This window comes from Choristoneura fumiferana, chromosome 19 (assembly GCF_025370935.1).
Source record: "Choristoneura fumiferana chromosome 19, NRCan_CFum_1, whole genome shotgun sequence".
Taxonomy (NCBI): domain Eukaryota; kingdom Metazoa; phylum Arthropoda; class Insecta; order Lepidoptera; family Tortricidae; genus Choristoneura; species Choristoneura fumiferana.
Genome location: NC_133490.1, coordinates 12,658,008 through 12,681,047, shown reverse-complemented (window position 1 = coordinate 12,681,047; position 23,040 = coordinate 12,658,008). Strand labels below are relative to the sequence as shown.

Here is a 23,040-nt window from a genome sequence, read left to right as displayed (position 1 = left end):
TTTGGTGGGTTTGATTCCCAGTTCAGACAAGGTAGGTAGGTAAGTATTATTCATCATTGAATGCAGTTCAAATTCTATAGCGTGGGGCCGTAGGATAATCACAGAATGTTATTTAATAAGATATTCTTGTAATAAGCACTTTGTTTTTAATTGTTTTCAAAATGAAAATGAAGACTTCTTTCAGCAACATTTTCTATCGACAATATTGAATATATGGAGTTATCCCTCCATGTGGCACAGCCGTGGAACACCCTATATATCCGCCATAGAAAATAGCCTGCAAGTTTTGTACATGACACACGCAGACTTTAATCTGCTGGATGCTATTATGTTTTCAGAAGGTTGTCAGATCTCTTTCAGTTTCCATGGTGAGGAGTTTCGGGTGGTTACTGTACGGTCAAGGAGTTGAATTCATTGGCCACCATGGAACCATTTCACAGTAAACGCCATAGTGACATCGCATTAATTAACAAGGAAAGTCGCAATGAGTTTTCCTTTGAAAAGGTTCCATTGTGGCCCATGAATTAAATTCCTTGACTGTACACGGCCGTCCGCGACATTCGGGACTGCTTGTTATCTACTTAACTTAGGCCTTTACTTAGGCATTTGTTTCATAAAAACAAAGCGATTAGCTGCTATACGCTTGCCGATCCGGGGTCCATTTGAGAAATTTTCGACCCCAACGACCATCTGTTCTCCGCGCTATATGGCCTGCTGCTACTTCACTGAAAAAAAAAATTATTTGCTAACAGTAACAATAGTGGTTCCTAATTAGTAAGTATGGCTAAAAGTCAAATAGACAAACTAGCTCAACTATCCTTTTTAGAGTTCCGTACCTCAAAAGAAAAAAAAACGGAACCCTTATAGGATCACTTTGTAGTACGTCTGTCTGTCTGTCAAAACCCTTTTTCTCGAGAACGCGTGAAGGTATCAACCTAAAATTCATATCAAATACTCAGGTCTACTGTCCCTTAGAGCTATGAAAAAATCAAACTTCTAAGCCAACGCAATCAAAAGATACAGCCGTTTATGCTGCAAAATCGACACTCGCAAGTGAATCAAAAGCTACAGGGTACGAGTACTTTCCGTGAACTCAGAATCTTGAAATTTGGTACGAAGCAACTTCTTATAGCACAGATAAAAGAAAAATTGCGATAAGCATAAATTTTTAGTGACATCATATAATTTTGAACATGAAACTACCGTGAGACTCACTCATATTAAATATATTGACCCGGATAACTCACGTCTTAAATCGAGTTTAGCTCGATATGTTTCGGGCTAATCCGTAGCCCTTCGTCTTCGGAGCAACGTGCGGTGAGCGGCGGCGCGCAGTGCGCGTGTTGCAGCAGCCGCTGAGTCGCGTTGCTCCTAAGAGGAAGGGCTACGGATTAGCCCGAAACATGTCTAGCTAAACTCGATTTCAGACGTGAGTTATACAGGTCAATATATTTAACATCATATAATAAAAATATTTGTACGGAGCCCTCGGTGCGCGAGGCCGGCTCGGACTTGGCCGGGTTTTTTCAGTGGAGCTGATTCGCTTGGCTATGCCGGTGACCCTCTTCTACGTACGTATTCGGTCATACTGTAGTCAATCAGTCAATTTAATTAAATCTGAGGCAACTCGATGAGCAGACAATGGGTCCCGGAGCCAGTCCCGTTTTTTATCAATCAGGATAATGGCCTCACCCACCTAAGGCCATTAAAGCTTAGTCCTTAAGGGAAGACTCTTCGTTATAAATAATTATAAATTATCATATAAATGTGTAATATTAGAATTACAGGAGCTCAAAATTCGACAAAAAAAGATGTCAACTTTGCACGAGAATTACTGACTAATAAAGCAGTTTTACAATAATCGAATAAACCGCAGGCATAGAAAATATAATGAATATCTTGATTGTAAAATATCATTGATTTCTGTGCTTATACTTTTCGTTTGTTATGAGGACAACGAAACTCAAAATTCAACCGCCCAAATCTTGAAAAGCCTACAGCTATCTCGATATAAATTACGGACGTCGTTGCGTAAGGCATGGGCGGGGGGACGGCTGCGAGCGCTTATGTTACGAGCGATAAAGACAGCAATATCCCGAACGAATAAATAACGCGGCCGCGCGGCCGGCAGGGAAACTTCTCTTAATTGGAAAGCAACAAATAATCACCGCTTAAAAATTCCATCCCAATATCCCATCGGATACCGGCAAGCCAGTATATTATCGCCTTTACGCTGAATACGAATAGGGTCCAAACGACTGTGTGATGGAGGCGATTACCGAGTGGGTATGACAGCCCGTTTACTTTTTGAATTTCGGTCGTTTTTACAGGCGAACTAGATGTTTCCCGTGACTCCGGCCGCGTAGATTTCATTTATTTTCATTCATTTGACGACCAGATGGCCTAGTGGTTAGAGAACCTGACTACGAAGCTTGAGGTCCCGGGTTCGATTCCCGTGTCGGGGCAGATATTTGTATAAAAAATACGAATTTTGTTCTCGAGTCTTGGGTGTTTAATATGTATTTAAGTATTTATCTATCTATATAATTATATTTATCCGTTGCTTAGTACCCATAACACAACTTTGCTAAGCTTACTTTGGGACCAGTGGCCGTACTGCCTAACGTTTCTGACGCTGGCGATCGCAATCAAATGACAGTTGTTTTATGCGAAATCTGTCATTTGATTGCGATCGCGAGCGCCAGAAACGTTAGGCAGTACGGCCTCAGGTCAATTGGTGTGAATTGTCTCGTGATATTTATTTATCACTATCCCGCGGGAACTACGCCATCTTTCGGGATATAGAAACTATCTTATATCCTTCCCCGGGACTCAAACTATCTGTATACCGAATGTAACCTAAATCAGTTCATCGGTTTAAACGTAAATATCTCAAAAATAGTGTTGTGAAAAACGCTCATATCCTGGCTGAAAGACTCGAACCCTAAAGACTCTCGAGATTTAACGACTCAAAGCCCGCAAAGACGGTTTCTTGCATCCATACGTAAAAAATAAACCAATTTAATCCTCAAATATAGTCGAGTCTTTAAGACTCTGGAGTCTTAAGGGTTCGAGTCTTTAAGCCTCGAAATGAGCGTTATCCACAACTCTACAAAAACGGCTGAATCGATTTTTATCAAACACTTCTAAAAAACGCATCTTAATGGTCCATCCGTTTGAGAGCTATGTGCCAAAGAGAGACAGACACAAATTGCTATCAAACGTATAACATCCCTTTTCGTCAGGAACCAGTGTGATGATCACACTTTACATCAGGTGAGATATGTAAGGGTCAATCACAGGTCAGCTTTATATAAGAAAAGGGAATTAATAAAAGTACTTTTAAATAATTTTCGCGATACTCCGGCTGTCCCCTCTTCTCACAAACACCCCGAATCACCATTTTTATCGAATACCCAATCCCGCCGCCCCCTAACCCTTCGCTATTAAAAATCAGCCATATATTACGGGTATCGGCTTTGTCATCGGGTACCCTCGTCCCGCGATTGTTTCGGGTTAAGTTTTTTGATACGGATCGAGAGCTGTCCAGTGTGATATGCAGGTAAAAGGTTTTAGGAGGACCTCGCGAAGGGTCCAGCGCGCCAGATGATGGTGAAAAAAAACCTTCGATGATACTGTAATGCCGCGTAACCTACAATGGCTAATGCTGAGTAACCTACAAAAAATAGCAAAGGGATTTCGCGGTAAGTATATTTATAAACCAATTAAATACTCAAATTCAAATTTCAAATCATTTATTTAGTAAATAGGCCGCAATTGGCACTTTAACACGTAATTTTTTTTAACTATCGGCGCTTTCGAAGACCGTTATTGCCAAGAAGAATGCGCCCCAAGAGACTTGGGAGAAAATTGAAGATCAAACGAACTTACCAAGTGAAGTTTCGATCACAATTATGTGAGCAGCTTCATTCGACGCATTTATAGTTAACATAGTGTAGTAGCACCCCAAGCATCAGCCTTGCACGGTTTTTTAGAGTCTTAATACTGGCAACATTTAAAAAGAAAAAAGGAAAAACCGTTATCCCTACCATCCCACTTACCAGACGACGGTTGGACCCGCCACTTTTCTTCATTGTTTACAGCATTATTTGAACGCATTATTTCACATTTATATAATGCGGGTAGGGCATAATTTAATTCAGTCAAAGTCAAAGTCAAAATATCTTTATTCAATTAGGCTACAACAAGCACTTATGAATGTCAAAAAAAATCTACCACCGGTTCGGAAAAACCTCTGCTGAGAAGAATCCGGCAAGAAACTCAACGAGGTATATATATTTTTTTTAAAACAGATTTACATATTATTAAATGACATGTATACATCACAAGTATTTAAACACAACTTTATTTTTTAACACAGTAGGTTCGCTATTTTGAAGGATCGCTAATGCGGATCGGAATTATTTCCAAATATCCCTGTCCATGATATAATCATTAACTTTATAATACGCCTTTGATATTAATGTCTTCTTGACAATAGATCTGAATTTTGTATCCGTTTCATTTATAATATTTTTTGGAATTTTATAAAAAACGTATGCAATTTCCCAGAAAAGACTTTTTGGTTTTAGCCAGTCTGTAAGATGGAACTTTAAGCTTCCCTGTGTTTCTAGTAGCCTTTGGCTTATCGACGTTAGTGGGAAAATCACATATGTTCTTCCTAACATACATGATTATTTCAAAAACATAAAGCGACGGCAGGGTTAGGATATCTGTTTCCTTAAAAAAAGATCTTAAAGATTCACGCGTCTTCAAATTATAAATTGCTCTAATTGCTCTCTTTTATAAGATAAAAATTGACTCAATGTCTGCAGCTGATCCCCATAAAATAAGGCCGTACGAAATAATGCTGTTTAAAGTAAGCAAAATACACCAACCGTGCCGTCGCCACATCGGTTAGCTGCCGTATTTTCCAAACTGCAAAAGCAGCAGAGCTCAATCTACCCGCGATTGCTGTGACGTGAGGTCCCCACTGTAGTTTAGAATCGAGCGTTATTCCTAAAAATACTGTTGATTTTACAAATCAATAGTTTGACCATTTAACTTTATATTAGAAACTGAATTCGAGCTAGATGAATTTATCAACGAGAATTTAATACATTTAGTTTCTTAGGATTTAGTAACAAATTATTGGCAGCAAACCATGCGGATATCACGGACAGGGTTTCATTGGGCTCAATGAAGTCGGTATCTTTTCTACTAACCTTGAACAGTAAAAACGTGTCGTCAGCAAACATAACTATACCCCGACTTTGGCTTACCATATAAGTAAGGTCATTTACATAAATAAGATACAGGAATGGGGCAAGAATGGATCCTTGAGGCACTCCCATTTTCGACCACAGATCCCTCCGATACCGTTCCGTTAATCGCTACCTTTTGCTTTCTTTGTGTGAGGTAAGATTTAATGAGTTCTAAAGCGAGGCCACGAATGCCATAAAAATTTAACTTACAAATTAAAGTATCATGATCCACACAATCAAAAGCTTTCGAAAGGTCGCAGAATACACCTATAGCGTCATGTGATTCCTCCCAAGCTTGCAATATGAATTTAACTAAACTATGACCCGCGTCTGTAGTAGACCTGCCTTTTGTGAATCCGAACTGCTGTGGATGCATGATTTTATGGGTATTAAAATGCGAGATCATTTGCGTCAGCATTATTTTTTCGAATATTTTACTAAACGCTGATAGGAGGACACAGGACGATAATCAGAGGATTATCTTTATCACCTGATTTAAAAATAGGAACTACTTACTATATTTCATCAAATCTGGAAAATACGCCTTCATCTATACAGCTATTAAAAATAAATGCTAAAGTTGGAGCAACGACATCTAAAATGGAATTAGAACCTTAACTGAGACGCCCCACAAGTTTCCGTTTTTACTTTCAATAATCTAAAAGTCTTAATGATGTCACAGGAGAGACATGCGTGAATTTAAAATTACTTAAGTTTGGAATGGATACATTTTGTTTTAAGAGCGATTCAGCTAACTTTGAGGAAGACGCGAGACATTTTGTCGTTTCGATGGGGATTTTAGAGAAGTAGGTATTAAACTCGTTAGCTACTTTACCGCGTCCGTTTCTAATACGTTATAATCTTTAATGATATAGAGGACTCGCGTTCTTACGTCGACCGGTTTCAGTATTTATAATTTTCCAAACTGTTTTAATTTTATCATCAGAGGACTTAAATTTTATTAGTTACATGGGCTGCTTTTGCTTATTATGTACTAGTTCTAGGGTGGGTTGTTGTAAATCGCGTCGAATGAAGCTGCTCACATAATTGTGATCGAACTTCACTTGGTAAGTTCGTTTGATCTTCAATTATGTTTCACAGCTTCATTCTTTGCGATTTATAGTTAACATAGTGTAGGATGTTCAGAGATATCAAAGTGAAATAAAGCGTAAAGGATCCAAGGATTAACTTTGGTAAGTAAAAACATACTTGGTATATAATAATCTTGTTTATTATTACACATTTGTTAACAATATAGGTAAATAATCTCATCCTATATATTCTATAAATCATCCTAATCAATTTATTTATTCACATAACACAATGACCTGAAATAAGTATAATTCTAAATATTTTGTACTGACTCATACAATTAATTGCTTTTAATATCATAAATTTAAACAGCGTATAAATAACTACTTTCAATTATATATATATTTTTTTTTTTTTTTTACAGGTCTCGAGCAGAAGAAAGGATTGAACGAGCGAATTGATTACAATCAGTGATTATCTCCTTGTGATAATATTTGGCAAACACACATGAGGAATCTGTCCATCCTGCAGTCTTACGGATTAGGTCAAGACTTACACCCAACTTGTTGGCTGTAGATGTGGCCGAATGTCGAGTGCTGTGAGCAGTGAAAATTGAGGTGTCTATACCACTATCGCCGAGTGTTGTTTTTATCCAAGAACTTAGGGTTTGAGACGTAACTTTATTATGAGGCTTTTTGTAGCTTACAAATAAAAAAAGTGTTATTCAAACGGCGAAGTGTTTTTGTTTTATTTATGTAACTCATAAGACACCTCGCAGGGCAAATTTCAGGGCGTTCGTTAAAAAATGGAAGCCTGAGAAGTGGTTGAAACGATGAGGGCCGAGATGTTTTTATTAGTGATGGAATTTTGATAATTATTTCCGAATCAGCTTGCATATTTATGTTACTCAATTCAATTAGTGAAAATGTTTGCACTCGGTGTGCGGAGCATAAAGCCAACAAGGTAAGTGTTTTCTTTGAAAGGGTTTCCAAACTAAGACTATCATTAGGCCATTTCTGGCCCAAATAATTGAGCACTGTACTTGGGTTCCACGTTAAATTATATTTGGGTAATGTCGGTCTTAGTTTGAAAACCCCTTTCATAAACCGTTTTACTCGATCATCATTTAATGAGCATCCTATTAGTAATGCAATAGCAGCTTTATGACTATTGATTGTCCCATACTTTGCGCCATTATCAAAAATACTGGTAAGAAAATCAATAATAATTGGTACCGACATTTTCATATAATCATGTCCGTGGGTTTTACAATAATCAATGTAGGCTTTAATACAAGGGCCATATTGTTTGTATGTGTTATCACATAGTGCAGAAAGCATTATTTCAACCGATCTAGGAGACAATGATCTTTTTAATAACGAGTCCCTGATAATTTTGCGGCAATCAACGACAGGGTTCTGTGCAAGTTGTGACGTGATCTGAAAGGAGACGTTAGCAAATTAGCACTTGGTCTAAAATAAATGGGTTCTTGAACTAATAGTTTCGAAAACAAAGGGAACCATGGTTGTGTGGGCCAATTTGGAACAACGAGTATACCCTCAGCTTTTTCATTAATGATTTTTTGTATTACTTTTAAAATTAGTGAAAACGGGGGAAAGGCGTAAAAGTAAATGTTTTTCCAGGAAAATGTGAAAGCGTCTATCGTCCACGCGTCAGGATCGTTCTTCCAGGTAACGTATAATGGACACTTAGCATTACAACGGCTTGCAAATAAATCCATTTTAGGAGTACCAAATATTTGTTTTATTTTAACGAATGCACTATTACTTAGTTCCCACTCAGTGTCAGAAAATTTAGTACGGGATAACTTATCGGCCTCATAGTTTTCCTTAGTATTGATATATGATGCAAATATTATAATTTTACGCCTTTCACACCACTGCCAAATTTCTCTTGTGATACGATTTAAATGTGGAAATTGGATACTACCCATTTTGTTTATACATGCGATAGCCGTAACATTATCAATTCTTAAGAGAACTTCGCAGTGCTGTAACTCATTTGCAAACGTCTTTAAAGCCAAAAAAGCTGCGTTTATCTCCAACTCATTAATATGTAACGAACGTTCACTTTCTTTCCAATATCCGTAAGCTTTTCTATTATTACTATATGCACCCCAGCCAGATTTTGATGCATCAGAGAATATTTCAATTTTAAATTGATTAAATCTAAACGGGTTTAACCCCTGATCGATATGTTTAATCCACCAATTTAAATCGTCCTTTAATTCAGATGGGACTGTAATTGAAGCTTCATAGTTAGAATTCTTAAGTAAACAAAGATACTTATGACGCTCCAACAGTTTAGTGTACATCCATGCAAATTGTATAGCCGGACAGGCAGATATTAAGAGACCGATTAACCTAGCAAATTCTCGTAATTTACATTTATAGATTTTCGTAAACGTTAAAAGCTTATCTTTTATCTTAATTCTCTTTGAATCTGGTAACGTCAGGATCATTCTTTGAGAGTCAAAAATAAATCCTAAGAATTTACATTCTGTACTTGGAGTAAGGCAGCTTTTTTGGGTATTTATAATAAATCCCAGATATTCTAATAAAGATTTAGTGGCAGAGACATTAGAATTGCATTCTTCACGGGTTTTTCCGACACATAATATATCATCTAAATATATACATGATAAATAGCTCTTTTGTCTTAAGTATTCAACTATAGGTTTAAGCATTTTTGTGAACACGTATGGAGAGGTACATAAACCAAACGGAAGTGAATTAAATTCAAATAAAGTACCGTTGAATATAAAGCGTAGATATTTTCTATGAGGCTTAAATATTGGAATTAACAGATACGCATCTTTGATGTCAATAGAAGCCATAAAACAATCCTTAGTGATTAATTTGGAAGCAGTTCTATAGTCTTCCATCTTAAAATGATTAGTTTGTATAAATTTATTGAGAGATTTTAAATTTAGAATGAACCTCTTTTCTCCATTAGGTTTAGGTACCAAAAAAATACTAGAAATGAATTCGTCGGGATGATGTTCACACATTGAAATGGCATTGATGTCTAAAAGCTTACTGAGAGCTTCTTCATAATCAGATTGCTCTGACATTGTTTTGGGATAAACGGCAGGACAATCACTTCTAGAAGGCGCAGAAATAAAAGGAATCTTATAACCTTTAGTCCATTCTAGAATTGTATGATCAGATGTTATTTGAGCCCATTTTTGGGTAAAGTTACGTAAGCGTCCTGCGTATCGTACCTCGTGTCCAGCTACCTCCTGTGGCCTCGGTAGCCGCGGCGCGGCGGCGGACTGGCGCGGCGCCGGGTGCTGAATGGGCGACTGGGGCGGGGGTGGCGGCGGTCGGTACTGCCCTGCATCGGGTTTGCTCTGTGTCTTTGATGCAGGGGGTTTGAAGTTTAAATTATTCTTCTGCGGCTTCGTTTGTTGAGTACAAAGTTATTCTTATTAAAGCGATTGTTGAAAGGTTTTGGGGTATTTTTCAGTGAGTCTCCCGATTTTTGAATGGACTGAGCGGCTTTTAATTTATCAGATATATTCTCTCCGAAGAGGAAACCATCTCTAACCGTATTAGTGAGCGTGTCTTTGAGATCGGTATTAATTGACGAAACTACAAAGTATCGGCGAGTCTTTGTTTCTAAGTAGTGGCTATCGCACAAAATACGACAAGCGTCGCTGACTGATTTTAAAATTTTTTGCTTAGATGCGTCCTGTTTAAGCAATAAATCTAAGGCCTGTGCGAGAGCAGACAATGCAACGCCTATTTGCTTCTGTTTTTGCATTAGGGAATGGTCCCTTTTTACCAAATTTTCTATTAAAGCTGCTTTGGCCTCAGGATTAAGAGTAGGGGCAACTAACAGGTCACAGTTGCTAGGCACGGGGTATTCTTGAAACAGTTTTTCTTTAACCTCTTTTTGTAACCCTTTTAAAAGAATGTCGCGCCACCTACTGGCTACATCCTTGTGTATGTTATCGCCTAAGGCAGTTTCCGGCTGTGGCGCATCGCCTAGCATCAGCAAGACGTCATCATCGAGCTCTTCATCGTCAGGAGACGATGGAGGTACCTGGGGTGATGTCTTTGGTAGATCTGGAGCGGACGACGGCCCTGGAAGCGCGGAGGCTGGTCGCAGTGGCTTCTGATGCGTTGAGGGCTGTGGCGATGCTTCCTGGAGCGCGTCGGGTACCGGTGTCAGCGGCGGTGACGCGGCGAGGCGCGGCGACTCCACGTGGTCATGGGACGATGACCTTTGCTCCTCTTGTGCTTCAGAATTGACTATGAAGTCGTCTGAAAAGAACAATAAGTTCTATATTTTTTATATCCCAAAGAGGACTAGCGTGAAAGTAAGGGCCCGTAATTAGCCAATACGCATCACAGTCCTCTTACAGGTCGTGTGACCTTAAACTGCTACCAGAGTGATGAAAGTGTGATGATAAGTGCCCGTAATTAGCAAAAACGCATCACAATCCTCTTACAGGTCATTTGACCTTAAACAGTTACCAGAGTAACGAAAGTGTGATGGTAAGTGCCCGTAATTAGCAAAAACGCATCACTTTTTCGATGGAATCAGAATGATCTTCGACTTCTTTCTGTGTAATGAGCAACAGCTACATAAATTAAGAAACTCACCATCAGCTTCACTGGAATCTGAGGAATATATAATTCTTGATCGGCATCTTGTCCGTCGTTGCAGTTCTGTTTTTAATTTCTTAATTTTACTTCTGATCACCTCCTCTTCACTTTTCCGTTTCCCCATGTTTTAAAGTGCACGTGCGAAGGCTTGAGCACGGGAATGAATAATGAAGAAAAGTGGCGGGTCCAACCGTCGTCTGGTAAGTGGGGATGGTAGGGATAACGGTTTTTCCTTTTTTCTTTTTAAATGTTGCCAGTACTAAGACTCTAAAAAACCGTGCAAGGCTGATGCTTGGGGGTGCTACTACACTATGTTAACTATAAATCGCAAAGAATGAAGCTGTGAAACATAATCATTTTTTTTAAATAAAATAATTGCAAATAAAATACTTAAAAACTACAGTATAAAATTAAAGAAAAAAATACATGAAAAGAACAGTAATAATACAGGGATGTATGGGGTCCCTTAGTTACAAAACTAAAACTAAACATGTAACTAATCTACGTCCAGTGGAAGTGTTAAATACTTCCACCGTCATAAAAAAGGATTCTGAAAAATATACTCAAATAACCATTAAGCTTTTGGATTCCGAAAGCAAGCTCACGTCTGCCGCCCCCAAAGTTAGCTCACTCAGGGATATTTTCTATTCAAACACGAAGATATGTTAATTTTTACGCTCTTCTAAAAAAATCATTGTTGGCTACGTGACATTGCAGTATCATCCATGATACAGAGTCTATCAAACCAATGCCAAAACTAAGAGAACAGATAAATCAGCTGAAAAGCAACGATTAAGGAACAGGCAACGACTTTATCGAAGCTTTCTGATGTAGGTCTAAACGTATATATAGTTTATTTAAATTTTATCATGATTGGTAGATTTTGAACATGAAACTACCGTGAGACTCATATCAAATAATATTGTAACGGATCTCACGTCTTAAATCGAGTTTAGCTCGACTGTTTCGGACTAATTCGTAGTCCTTCTTCCTAGAAGCAAGGCGACTCGGCGGCTGCCGCAACACGCGCACTGCAGCAGTGCAGGGCAGTAGATACTACCAGTAGTCTAAAGAACATTTCCCGCAAAAAAAAAGTTAGAGACTAAATGTAGTCTCTAGGACGCGTGACGGGTTAAAAAGATCTAAAAACACACACAAACTGATAAACAAAGATAAAATTAGTTATGTTATACACTCACGGGCAAAGATATCGACACGGCCAAAGTTTATTTATTTATTTATTTATTTATTTATTTACATTATCATCACTTACAGTATCATTACAGGGGTTAAACCTAAGGCGATACAGAAGGCCCTTAATAATAAACTAAAAAATAAACATCTTAATCTACATAGCAAATTATGTGTAAGGCAACTCTCTTGAATTCGCTCAGAGTGCAATGAAACAGATCAACTGAGTCTGCTATCTGGTTTAGAGTAGCTAGGGCGCGCGTGAAGGGCGCCTTGGCCAACAATTTGGTCCTACCGCGCGGCAAGGCCAGCAGCGGCGGCCGCCGCCGGCGCCCAGCGTAGTTATCGGGAGCGCAAAGGCTTATGTACTTCAATACACCTGGATTGTTCTGCTTGCCCCGAATTAATTCCAAAAAGTAAGTAACCAACGCGAGGTCCCGCCTGGTTTCTAGTTTACTGTACCCAACCATTCCTATAACGAATAATGTTGGATACATCAAGGGGAAATAGGGGTAAACCGAGTACAGTCTCATGTATAAGTATCTAGTAAATTTATTTTGGATTTTCTCCAGCATGAGAATGTACTTCGCTTCATGCGGTGCCCAGATTATCGCGTTGCTTTCCAATATACTCCTCACCAGAGCGTTGTAAAGGCTACATATAGCCCTGATGTTGTTAAAGCCCTCAGCTCTACGGAGTATAAAACCTAGCCTCCTGTAGGCTTTTTTACAAACATTGACAATGTGATTACGAAACGTTAGCTCATTGTCTATGTCCACTCCCAGGTCCCTAACCGTTGTAACTCTCCTCAGCGGTACCCCATCCACAGCATAACCATAATTAATAGGAGCTCTTGCTCTACTGAATGTAATTACGGCACATTTAGACGTGTTGAAGGGCAGCTTGTTTTTTAGGCTCCAAGCCACGACGCTATCTATATCCCTCTGAAACCTCTCCGCCTCTGACTCGTTTCTCACTGCCTGAAGCAACTTCAGGTCGTCCGCGAATAGCAGACAAGTGGCGTCTTCTACGACTTCCGGTAAATCGTTAATCATTATGATAAATTCCAGTGGACCCAAATTACTCCCCTGACTTACTCCTGACCGAGTATAATAGGGATCGGATTTGTATCCCCCGTATTCTACGAACTGTTGCCTGTCCTTCATGTAACTAGCAAAAAAATGAAGCGTTCGCGGGGTGCAGCCAACCGCCGCCAACTTCTCAAGCAAGATATCATTGTCGACCATATCGAAAGCTTTTCTGAAATCGAAGTAGGCAGCATCAACCTGTATCCCCGCGTCCACTTTAGGTACTACATACGTGACAAAGTTGAGCAAGTTACTTGTAGTACTACGACCCGGTCGAAAACCATGCTGCGTGTCTGATAATTGAGCACTCATCTGCTGGAACACGCAATTCTGTAGCACTGATTCGAAAACCTTCGCTGGAGTCGACAGAATCGCCACCGGTCTACAGCCACCGCACCACACATCATTACCTTGGCCACTTTTAGGGACAGGCACAACTCGTGTCAATTTCCACTGGCTAGGAAATAGCGAGCATTGAATGCACAAGTTAAATATGTGCAGCAGCGGCTCAGCCAACACCGATCGACAGTCTCTAATCACATACGCGGGTATGCCATCAGGTCCTGCCGAACGCTTCGGCTTGAGGCGAACCAGCGCTTTCTCCACCTGGTTCAACTGTATTTGCCCAATATGCACACGCGCGCTCCCCGCCCCGCTCGGCTGCCACTGCCGCGTCTACATCCAGTTTTGGCACACGGGAATCGTATACTGACTGAAAAAATGCAGCCAACTCTTTGGCACACTGAGAATCAGGAATTATGTTTCCGTCCCTTGTAATTCTCTTACGTGTCTTAGACCCTGTCTTTGATCCTATGTACCTCCAGAAACTATTGGGATCCTTAGTAAGTTCCCTTTGAACTTTATCCTGATGGTAAGCGTGCGCCTCATCGATTAACCATTTCACTCTAGACCTATGTACACCTCGCAAACTCTTCGTAATCACATTGCAATCTACTTGCCTTATATCGCTTATGAAGCCTCCCTTTCGATTCTATGTTACGAATTATCTCCGCCGTGTACCACTCTGGGTAGTTGTATCTGGAATTTATCCTCTTTTGTCTTTTTTTAGGAACACAATATTCCACAATCTGATTTATGGTGTTATAAAAAAACTTTAGCGCTTCCTCCGGATCATTAATAGTAAAGAGTTTGCCCCAATCAGCATCCAACATTAAAGAGTACAAGAGGGAAAAATTTGCTTTTTTGAAATTCCATTGCAATGGTACCGGCCCAACGTGGGCGCTCCCTCCGCCGCCGGCGGGCGCGCCCTCCAGCCGCAGCTCGACCGCTAGCGGCGGGTGGTGCGCGTCCACCGGCACCAGCGGCTCGTCGGCGCCGCTCACGCGCACCCCGCTCCATGTACTTAACACTAAATCCAACTGTCGATCATTGCAATTAGGAATTTTATTGCTCTGAGTGAATTCACAAAAGGCCATAAAATATTCAAAATAATTAATAATATTTGCATTTGCTGAATGTAAATTGAAATCTCCTAACACAATAATTTCCTTATATCTAACACATAATAATTCAATTATACTAAACAGATTCATGTATTCCAATTCATTACTACTTGGAGGTATATAAAGTACACAACATAAAAACAACAACCTATTTTTCGAATGGACGGTAGCAGCAACCAACTCGAATGCACAGCTGTTAACATTGACGTCTCCGGGCAAAGTTACCTGACGCAGCTCAAACTCGTGTGTGGCCACTAAGAACGCGCCGCCCTGTTTGCGGCCGTCCGCTCGATCGCATCTAATTATGTTATAACTCGGCGGTACAATCTCTGCATCTTGGATGGATTCATTACAACCTGTTTCCGTCACCGCCCACAAATCAGCACTTGAAGCCTCCAAATTAGTAATGAAGTAGTTTAATTTAGTTCGAAGACCCCGAACGTTTTGGTACATTATCTCTATTTTTTTACTCGGCTTTATGTGGCTGTTTGTTATGTCTCCGAAACCAAATCCATTCACTAACTTCAACATTTACAGGCCATACCTCAGGCTGTGACAGCCGATTATAGGCTTGTTCCGGTACACTTACAATGAATGAAGCATAATCACGTTCAGTTTTGTGATTGACCTTTTCCACTTTCGCGGCCATTTCCATACCACACACCGTATTTACAAATTTAGATAATTTTTCAACGGTAGTTTCTGGATGCAGTCGCCATACATGCAGATGTTTTTTCCGCTCCATAGCTTGTATTTGCTTAACAGAGGTATTTTGACCTTTAATAATTTCTTTACATTGGCGAATTTTTGCCTTATTCTTCTTGTCCATTTCTTGATTTGAGTTGATCTCTGTTTGCTCCTCATTTTTTGTGGCTCCACCCTTAGCATTGTTTGCATGACGGTCGTTTACTTTTGTCGGACTACCGCCCGTTACTTCAGAATATGACCTATTATTGTTTGCCAACACAGTATTGGTAGACGCGTCCAAAGTCTGTTTCGGTTTCATGGAGCTTATGATGTTTTCCAGCTCCCGATTACGAACAGTTAGTGTGTTTATCTGGGATTTTAGTTCATCAACACAAACCAGTTTTTCGTCGAGTACCCTCACCTTGGTATGTAGATTACGCAATTCGGTTTTAGTCGTATAGCATAAATCTTTTAGATGGTTTATTGCCGTGGCCTGGCTATCTAATCGTGAAATAACCTCCGTTCGGAATGCCCTGAGTTCGGCCAATAGGGTTGCATGCCCGATCGCCTCCTGCGGCTCGGCCTGGGCCTTGCCGCGACTGCCGCGCTGAGTGTTGACATTATCACTTGGTGTGTAGCTCTTGACGCTTCCCGGCTCACGGACAGGGGTATTCGCATTGCTGCGTTTACGGTTCGCGCAAACACATTCCGGACATAACCACTGATTTTTGTACTCTGCCGAAAAATCATCAAACAATTGTTGTTCGATCGCGAGACACTTCAGATCATACAACTTCTTGCAATTTTGACTTGAACATTCCATAAAGAATAAATCATTTATCTTTTCACCACAACCACTACAATTAGAGGACATTTCCAGGTTTTAAAACAATAATAATTTCTGATAGGATACGCGTAAAAATACGTCCACTCTCTTCGGAGGTAAATGAACATACTGTTACAAAAATATGTATACACGACTTTATGCACGTAACATTAAGGCCGTGTATACATATTTTTGCAACTTTGGCCGTGTCGATATCTTTGCCCTTGACTGTACACCGTGGTTGTACACGTCATTAAATTAGTTAAATCCGATACAATTTATATTTTCCGCGCCTGGAAAACGATTGGGAAAGCAATTGTCACAAATTCATTAATTATAAAAAGAGCAATTCTGTCATCGCGCGATATTTCCCCGATGACGGGAAATTGGAATCGTCGCTTAATATCAGCAAAGAGCAGCGCTAACGAGATGTCTTTTTTTAATTAATGACAGTTTATAAATTGGCGCTTTAAATAACACTCGAATTATTTTATCCGTTCAGCGAGCTTGGTTGTACGGAAATAAATGTACCGGATGTAGAGCCAATAAAAAAAGCTTAGAAATATCATGCAAACTGGCGCAAGGCGTATAGGCTAAATAAGTTTCCAATAAAATACAATGCAAAAGCTCCTAAGTATATTGGTACAAGTACAAAATCACAAATTTACAGGAGAGCTTATCAAAGGTTCCAAAACCTGTAACTTTCTCATTTGATGATATAACATTTCAAAATTTTGGATTGCTTCTAAAAAAAATATTTGATTTCTACCTGTATTCATGGAATTTTGAAATTTATTAAAGTTTTTGAGAAAATTGCAGATACACTACTAAACGCGTATTTTACATCTTGTAGTTGTGCGGTATACTGAGCTAATTACTACTTGCCCCAGTATACGGCGTAATGCGTGGATTACTGATTTAACAATATTTTTATATTGTATATGAATAATTCGATGAAATACTTATATGGCTTGCAATGAACAATAAAGCAGATGCTTTTTTACCTTCATCTATTGATTTATAACCGTTTTTATCACTTGCATCAATATACGCTAACATTAGCATGTCACTTGTACCAATATACCGCAGTAATGTTTTAAAAGTACTATACAAAATACAGAAATATACCTTTATAAAAACCTCACTTGAAATATAAATAGTTTTATTAAGAAAATTAATTTTATTAAGTGCTTTAGATTAATGGAAGCACATTCAATGGATTCGTGTTCCTGTTCAAATGTGTACTTGTATTTTATTGTGAAAGGTTCCTCATGTGATACATAATTATATTATTATGCATACATTATATCTCACACATTTGTATCCACATAACGGTTTGGCTTTTTGTGCCTTTTCAGGGTTCCGTACCCAATGGGTATACGGAAGCCCTACAGCTAAAACTTCGCTGTCCGTCTGTACGTCCGTCCGTCTGTCACCAGGCTGTATCTCATGAACAGTGATATTTAGACAGTTGAAATTTTCACAGATTATTTATAACTGTATTAATAAAACTCTTCATTGCCATAGTATAAACAAGTGGATACAAAATACGCATAATTAAGTACAAAATAGGTCTACACCTTGATAATGAGTGCCGGTCTCAGCAAATGCTGGCTTTAATTTCCAGCGCTGGTTTTCAGCCCGGACCCTTTGGCAGGGTTGTCCGTTACTAATACTAAGATATAAAAAGAAAAGTAATTAAAAGGTAAAAAAAAACAATAACAAAACACAATGCAATCTATTTTAAATGTGTGTGTGTGTCTGTAAGCATGCTTTGAGTGTGTAATTTGTACATAATGATCCCGTTTAGTTCTACGTTCTTATCTAAATAAAATCTTAAATGTTTAATCAAGAGGGGCTGACATTGTATTGCAGAATTAATCAGAATTATTCAGAGAATTAATCATAGTTGACACACTATTGCATAACAGCGTGTGTCATTCATAGTGTCAACCACATACCACATACAGACAACAACAACATAATGTAATGCGAAATAAGGGGCACCCACTAGTTACAGAATTGATATGGGACTTAAGCCATTTTTCGAATATGGAACGTCGACTTATCTATACGGACACGTTACTACACCCCTCCTATACTTATACATACAATGCACAAGGCCAACTCTATGGTGCACCCTGCGACTGCGATAGAGTTTTAAAGACTAAGCTCGGTCTAGCGAGCCATATTAGAGCGCACGCTAGAAAATAAGCTTATTCTTTGTTGTTATAATTTTTTTTCAAAATTTTATACAATGGATATATTTAGTCAGGGTCGCCGTCATTGAAACCGATGCGGAGGACTATATACTACTTACGACATACAACCAGCTCATCTTCTTAAGTTTTTTACCGATATCAAGTTTGAATTCGATGCCATTGAATACATTTTCTGCGGACACCAGAATTACATAGCAGAATATTGATTTGGCAGCATAATCTGAGCCTGTTCCTTTTGGCACAGTCCAAAGGTTCCATATATTATGATCAGATTAAATGTAAGCTTTATTATTTATTTGTATTTTTTGTGTTAGTCTTGTATTATTCGTGTTGACAAATAAATCAAAGAAAGAAAGAAAAAGAAGAAGAAGAAGAAGAAGGTTTCTTTCTTTCTTTCAAATAAATCAATCATAAATCTTAATTTACCTAATCCTTGCAAGTAGTCTCCAAAGCATCTTCTGTGTGTCTGTGTGTGTCGCACTGGACCCGCGAGGGAACTGCGGCCCAAGCCCTTTCATTCTGATAGGAAGCCTGTGCCCAGCAGTGGGACGTATATACCGAGTTGTTGATGATGCAAGTCTCTAAGAAAGCTTTGACGCCTTTTGAAATTGAAGAATACACATAGTATATCGACCTCTCATTTCGAGCTATCCAGCAAAACGAGGAGCTTTTCGCAAGATTTAGCATCATCATCATCATCATCATCAGCCGGAAGAAGTCCACTGCTGAACAAAGGCTTCCCGCTTAGAACGCCACAATGAACGACAATTGGCCACTTGCATCCACCGGTTTCTGGTGGGAGGCCTGCCAACGCTTAATCTTCCAGTTCGTGGTCGCCACTCGAGGGCTTTTCTTCCCCAACGGTTATCTGTTCTTCGAGCAATGTGGCCCGCCCATTGCCACTTCAATTTGCATATTTTTCCAGCTGTGTCGTTGTATGTTGTTTGTGCTATGTAGATTTAGCATGCAAAGTAGTTCGTCACGGTCCCGTTTCAATATTTGGCTCCGCCCTCAGCAGCCAGCGAACGGGTTGAGTGCGATTCAGGACATCAAACACGATCACAAAAGCCAACCGTATTAACATGCCTCTCAAACAAGCAACAGCATTACGAGCGTTTACACAAGTTTTTCCCGGACAAAATAATTCCCCGAGAAATAAACATCCTCTGTCAACGGGACCAAAATAAATATTAATGACTGTAAATGTGTTTGTTTGGAACAAATTAAACAGAGTTTGCACAAGAAATAATCTGCGAGCGAGCTACACGAATTCGCCCAAATTGAAATCGGAGACTTAGGAAATTATTAACAGTGGCGCTGTTACAGTGATTGTGGGCGATGATTGTAATTAGTACAGCCGGGCTTTATAATTAAAAGTTGACGAACGACTGAGAGCTAAGTTTACTGAAAAATTTAATGAGAAGAGTTTAAAACTTTTGCGCGTTGAGATGTCGTTGAGATGCCGCGCGACAGAAAGTTTATAGGTAAAGTTTTTACCTTCAAATATCTTGTGCTTTTCATTTAGGATCTGTGATTACTGTTTAGTAAGTTACAATGGGCTTGGCATTTCGAAAATGTTGCGTGAAGAATACATGTCGGCATTGTAGTGTAGGCGGCCGATCGCAAAATCCGCCAGATCACGAAATTCCTAGGCAAGTTAAAGTTGGCAAGACATAATACGATGCGCCTGAGAAACAATACGTTAGATCGATTAAAGCAACGCATTCGTCAATATTCCTAGCTCTATACCATGTGACGGTTAGCGTCACCACTAGAGGTAGGTTTCTAAAGAGATAAATAACTGTAAGGCCAACTATAAGGTTGCCAAAATTTATTAATTTAAATACAATTTTACAAGATCCCGGCTAGGGCGTGAGAACTTACGTAGGATTAAATAGAATTAGAGTGAGCACACCGACGGGGAAAAAAACGATACAGATCCCTAATTGGGGTCACTTCCCTGCCTGGAGGTAACGACGAGCCGCGGCAGGACTTCAGGCTTGAATTCGGGCCCTCCGGATTTCCGGAACCGTGGATCCGGGTCGATGGAAGTGATGCCGAGCAGCCGCCAACGGCGCCACCGCTCCAAGACTGACCCCCAAACTTGCTCCCTAAAAATCCCGAAAATTGGCCATTCACAAAAAGTCCGATTTCGTGTTTGTGACTGCAACACCGGGATTTTGGACGAAACTTATGGCTTGATGATTGCGGATACGGGTTAAGTGAGCCCCAAGCATTAGCAATCACTGATGTGGCAGTCACAAACAATCACATTATAAGGGCAGAATTAAAGCTATGCATTCACAATAGGGTTCACTAGCAAATTAATTCGGCCGTAAGCACAGTATGATTTAGCATGCCGAGAAGCGAATCCTACATCTAACTAGATCATTTATAATCTGAATTAAGTATAAAATGGCATTTTGTATATTTAAATCGTATTATTATTTTTTACGAGGGTAGCAGCAACCTTCCAGAATTTTATGGTATACGGGAATTATAAAATCACACTGCAGAATGACGTGATAAGTCTGATGAAATTTTAAATGATTATTTCTGGATAGGTAGGTAAAACAAATCTAATAGCCACAATAAATAAGTTCCTTATAGGGGACTGGTGCGATGACAAAGTTATACATTAATATTGAAAACGATTTTAATACGTATAGAAACGATTAAAGTATACAAATAATCGTTAAATATTAATAAGTTTGTTTTATAAAAATCCTCACTATTTTTGTACGAGGGTAGCGGTAATTTTCCAGAACTCTAATTACAGTATCGATCGGAAGCAATACAATGCACAATGTTTTGCGATAGGTTTAATTAGGCAGATTTAGTGGTTGCACCAGTTGTATTTTCAACCAAAAGAAAAAGCATAAAATTCATGCAATGCAATAATTACGGCGATAGACTAGAATGGCAGCTTATAGTAGTAAAATGTTCGCAACACTCACCCGACTCGGGAAAACACTTGATTTTAAATTTAGATTGTTTTTATTTAAATAATTTTTAAAATTAACACCATAATAGTGTCTAAGGTACTTCTTCTTTTTTTCCGGTGTTGGTTCGAAGGTGTCGCTGGGCAAAGTGAAGAGCCGCGCTCTCGTCTTGAGCTCGTTGGCTCGCGTAACGGTTCTTTACTTCGCGTGTGACGTAGTCTATTGTGCGCCCGACCGGTTGCAACTAATACGAAATCGTTGAGCGCTGTCTGCTTGTTTATAAAAGTATTTTTTTTGTTTGTTAATTTTTTTAGTTGTATTTATCCTCTTGTTGATTGTAGGGTAAAATAAATAGTGTAAACAATGTGAATTTCCTTTAATTTGAGAATTACACAGGTTATAAGTAAAAAAAATAACACCAATTCCGAAGACCAGGACCGCCCCGCTACAACCAGGCACATCGTAATATGCAGAAAAAAAAAACATTTTGGTACGACGAGCAAAGTGAGGAGTGGTTAGGGTAGTATGAATTGTGACCACAACGCACGAGCCGAGCGAGCGAAGCGAGCATGCCGCGGCAGCGGGCGTCGAAGTTCCAGAAGCGATATGGCGGCGTTTCATGATATGCCTAGGAATTTCATTATTTGCCTAAACTGACCAAATCATGAAATGGCGGCCTTCATGATATGCCTAGAAAATTCATGATCTTCCTAAACGTCACTAGTAAAATTCTATACGGCGAGTTTTGAACGATATGACAGATGTCCCTTAGCCAATTCATGAAATGAAAACCCAGACACAGATTTAATATGGAAAGGAATAAATCGATCAAGGAAATACACATCCTTCGATATAAACAGTACAAGTAAGTCGCAATGTACAAAAATCTACAACTGACTTGACATCCAGCGTTTTCTTCACATTACAATAACATAAAACTAGGTCAACATTTCCTTCATTCTACATCTTTTTACCTACAATAATAATACGCGTAATTGTGTACCATTACCTGGTGACTAGGCTACACGTAGGGGCCCCGCCCGCGCGCCGCCTCGTCTCTTATTGTTTGCGTCTTCATCTCACATGTCGTTTATTTTAATGCGCCGAGTTGTGCAGTAACAAGCGACATTAGGCCACACGTTTACAGTAATGATACGCCGATACCGCCCGTACCGCCACTGTACAGCCAACTGCATAAATATTTACATAGCGGAGTGTGGAAGTATATCTGACACGTACTACTGGCCCTAAACCCGGAATCTTAATCCCAAGGAAAAAATGTAAACAAAGGTGTTGCCGTTATCAAAAAACATTTGCAGAATTCAAGATATTTAATTCTTTCCACATTTGCCAGAAATCGACTTCCCATTAAAAAACTGTATTTCTTAATCAAGATAAAATATTTTAATTTACTGATGAAAATATTCATTTACATTTGATATATTTTTACTGTCGACATTGTTGTTATATTTTTATTGTAGTTAAGTTGTTCATTGTTACGTTTTCCGTTGTTTTTCGTTCATTTTTGTATGAAAGAATGGACTCCGGTCCAAGTACTTCTCGTTCAAAAGACGACTTGTAAGTTGTCGCCCGTAAAAACGGCTCTTTTATCGAAAACAGAAAAAAACATGGCAACAACAGAACTTTATATATTATTTCTAGCGGGCCCATACCTTGAAATCCCCTGAAAT

At 39.3% G+C, this 23,040-nt stretch overlaps 1 protein-coding gene and 1 pseudogene across 1 annotated transcript in view; one reads left to right on the top strand and one right to left on the bottom strand.

Annotated features, from left to right (window-relative positions):
* Positions 1-11,054, bottom strand: part of LOC141438584 (uncharacterized) — a 31,222-nt pseudogene extending 20,168 nt beyond the window's left edge.
* LOC141438777 (uncharacterized) overlaps positions 1-23,040 on the top strand; it is a 324,060-nt gene that overhangs the window by 106,958 nt on the left and 194,062 nt on the right. The window lies entirely within an intron of this gene.